The sequence below is a fragment of the Triticum dicoccoides genome, chromosome 4B (assembly GCF_002162155.2).
Source record: "Triticum dicoccoides isolate Atlit2015 ecotype Zavitan chromosome 4B, WEW_v2.0, whole genome shotgun sequence".
Classification (NCBI taxonomy): Eukaryota; Viridiplantae; Streptophyta; class Magnoliopsida; order Poales; family Poaceae; genus Triticum; species Triticum dicoccoides.
Window position 1 is genome coordinate 680,840,641 of NC_041387.1, and position 3,518 is coordinate 680,844,158.

General features: G+C 50.2%; 1 long non-coding RNA gene across 1 annotated transcript; it reads right to left on the reverse strand.

Moving 5' to 3' along the window:
* Nucleotides 1-1,921: 1,921 nt before the first annotated feature.
* Nucleotides 1,922-2,963, reverse strand: LOC119292344. The gene is made up of 2 exons (XR_005142947.1): nucleotides 2,349-2,963; nucleotides 1,922-2,233 (listed from the first exon to the last, which is right to left on the reverse strand). It is a non-coding gene; the product is annotated as an uncharacterized LOC119292344 (long non-coding RNA).
* Nucleotides 2,964-3,518: the final 555 nt, after the last annotated feature.

Below are 3,518 nucleotides of genomic sequence, written 5' to 3' on the forward strand. Positions count from 1 at the left end.
ATTTTGCTGGTGAGCATGAGGGCAAGAAACATGATGGGAAATGCCAAGTTTTTGGAAGAATGAGTTGAGTTTCTCATACTCACCTCCCCAGTCTGTTTGCATAGCAATAATTTTAGAGCTCAGTTTGCGTTCAACAAGGTTTTAGAAATTGATGAAAACTTGGAATACATCGGATCTCTTCTTTAATAAGTAAATCCAAGTAAATTTACTATAGTCATCAATAAAACTTACATAGTAGGAAAATTTACCAACGGAAGTGGGGGCTGGCCCCCAGACATCTGAAAATATGAGTTGCAAAGGTGCAGTGGACACACTGGTAGAGATAGGGTAAGGTAATTGACGACTTTTTGCTTGTTGACACGGATCGCAAACTGACTCAACACTAGGCTCATAGAGGAGCTTATTCTTGCTAAGGACATGTTTAACTATTACTGAGGACGGATGACCCAAGCGACTGTGCCACTTTGCTGAAGATGGCTTGACGACAAGGTACGCTTGTTTATTTGATGCTCATGATGATGATGATATGAGTGGGTAGAGGCCTCCCACACACCGTCCTCTAAGAATGATTCTCCGTGTGGCCAGATCCTTAACCAAGAAAAAATAGGGATGAAACTCTATGAGAACATGATTATCACGAGTGAATCGATGAACAGAAAGAAGGCTTTTTGCTGCTTCAGGAACATGGAGAATATTTTTCAGATGCAAGTTTTTGATGGGGTTTTTAACAATTGAACTACCAATATGTGTTATTGCCATACCAGAACCGCTTGCCGTGTGGATTTGATCGCCTTCGTTGTACTTCTCCCGCATTGTCAACTGATCAAGTTCTCCTGTGATATGATTTGTGGCTCCCGTGTCGGCGTACCAGTTGGTATCTACGCCGTAGGTGGCTGCATGCGCCGCCTTCTCCTCTGGTTCTCCATCTTCATAGCGCCACCAGCAGAGCCGCGCCCCCCGGATGATACTTGAGGCATATCTGGCACTCGGGGTTGTCGCGCTGCTGTTGATCGCGCGACTGTTGTGGTTGATTCTGGCGCTGGCGTCCTCTGTAGCTGTTCCCGCCGCGAGCAGGAGAGGGCTGCCGATCTCCACGGCCGCGCCCCCTTGTGCCTCGCCCACGGTAGGGTCTCCCACGGGCTTGGCCGCGGCCTCTGTAGGCGGCGTTTGCAGAGGTGTGGAAACCACCAGGAGAAGCATCGCCCAACATCTCCATTCTCTGGTCAAAGGCGGAGATTTGGGCAAACAGATCTTCGGCAGTGATCGTGTTCTTGATGGCGCCGATCGCCGCAACCACAGGGTCGTAGTCGCGGTCCAGCCCAGCCAGGATGTAGTCCACCATCTCCGGGTCAGAGACGGGACGACCGGCGGCTGCTAGCTCGTCGCCAAGACTCTTCATCTTGGCCTGAAGGCGGAGCTAGACATGGTGCCCTTCTTGGTGTTGGTGATCGCAATTCTCAGATTTGTGATCCGAGATTGCGATTGGGAGGCGAAGATGGTTGTCACCGCTGTCCACACCTCGAAGGTGGACTCCTTTCCGATGACCTGCGCAAGTATTTCTAGGGTCATGGAATTTAGCAGATATGAGAGCACCTGTTGATCTTTGGCGATCCATGCCGCATACAGCGGGTTCGGCGCCATGGCCGTGGTTTTGTCCGCCTGCGTGATCTCCGCCGTTTTGGGCGGAGCTGCATCGCTGTTGTCCAGTAAACCAGTCACCTGCGCGCCTCGCAGTGCTGGTAGGACTTGTGCCTTCCAGAGGATGAAGTTTCCTCTCGCGAGCTTCTCCGTCGGCGGTGCCCCAAGGTTGAGGGAGGCGGACGACGAGGAAGACATGGCGGCGGCGGCGGCGGTGGTTGTGGTTGTGGTTTTGTTGTAGCTAGATGTATTAGGAAGAGGTGGCTCTGATGACCATGTTAGATTGGGAAGCGTTCCTACTCCCTCGTAAGGGAGCCGCGATGGTTTATATTGATATGAGGCAGAAGCCCTGCCGTGGCTTACAAGTTGAACCGATCGCCAACGATACGGTCGTTACAAAGATTGAGATAGCTACGAGAGAGAGGGGGAGGAGATATGCTGTTGAGATTACAAGTTAAAGGTAAACATAAATTCCAACATATATATTCCTCTTGTCTTGCAGTTCTACAAAGCACGGACGATCGATGCTGCTAGGGGCTCAGGGATCTCTGTGAAGATCCGCCGCCATCTCCGCGTCGAGTCGTGACATGCACATCTGCAACAAACAAAACCTAACAAATTAAGCTTGGATTCATATACGTACTATATAGTCCAGAGAATCAATTTGTAAACGACAGCATCAACGAGCACTGTAAGATATAAAGGCCCACCCGGGTGAAGGCTTGCCGGAGATGGCCGAGACCCCGCGGCAGAAAACGGGACGGCCGGCTCGCAGGCAGTCGGGTCTTGGGAGGGCCGCGTACGAGATGTACCTGGCCGAAGGCTTCCTCGACTGCACCGTAGTGGCGGCGAAGCAGAGGAGCAGCAGCGCGAGGACGATGGCCCGGGTGGCGGAGGTGGAGCGACAGCCGGTTGCCATGGGGGTCGATCTGTGGGTGCAAGTGGAATGGATGCCGTGGATGTGAGACGGTGGCCTCTATTTGTAGGCTGCTGCATTGGACGCCGGTTGTCAGAGCTGCATTCAAGGCTAGCTTAGCTAAGCTGGTGATGGTATTGGTAGGTTCGGCAACGTTGAATCAATATCTTCCTAGCCCATGCATGCATCTTCTGCGCTCGATCGCTACGGCCTCCCTGCTATGCTCGTACGTGGTTGGTTTGCCCATCAAGGGATGAAAGAGACCGAGGTATATGCATGGCAACGAGAAGATAACAATAATCGTCGGGAACGAGCCTCCTGACATTGTTGTCAGCAAGCTCGTAGACGATGTAAACCTATTTTGAGTTCCAATAAAACTAACCATAATGGCCTTCCCAAAAAATAACAATAATCGTCGGGAGGAACTAGAGAAGATCAAAGTAGTAATACACACACAAAAAACGTGCACATTTGCGTTAAGAATAAAAAAACACGGATGTTGCGAAGCCTTTTGTTTTGCGGGTTATTTTTAGTTTTATTTTTGCAGATGTTGAGAAGCCTCGCTGGTCACAAGACAAATCTAGAGCTTCTGGATGGGGGTGTGGATGCACATTTTTTTTTCCTTCGAGTAACACCTGAAAAGAGGGGTAGGGGTTCCTACATTTTATATAGAAGAAGAGAGTTGCTCGGTTAATTAGGGAAAAGCGGGTGAAAACCAGATACAAAGAGGACAAGGCTCTTCACCGATTATGAAGCGAAAGAATCCAAAACAGACACCCCATCACTCACACGAACATACCAACAAACCGAAGGAACCGCGCACCAAACCGCAAACACCACCGCCGATGAAGAGAGAGAAACAAAGCCACCATGGGAGGAAGGGCCATGCCACCACACCAAAAACATATTGTGGATGCACTATGCGGAACAAAAAATAAAATAAAAGCCCAAGTGCCATATTCAC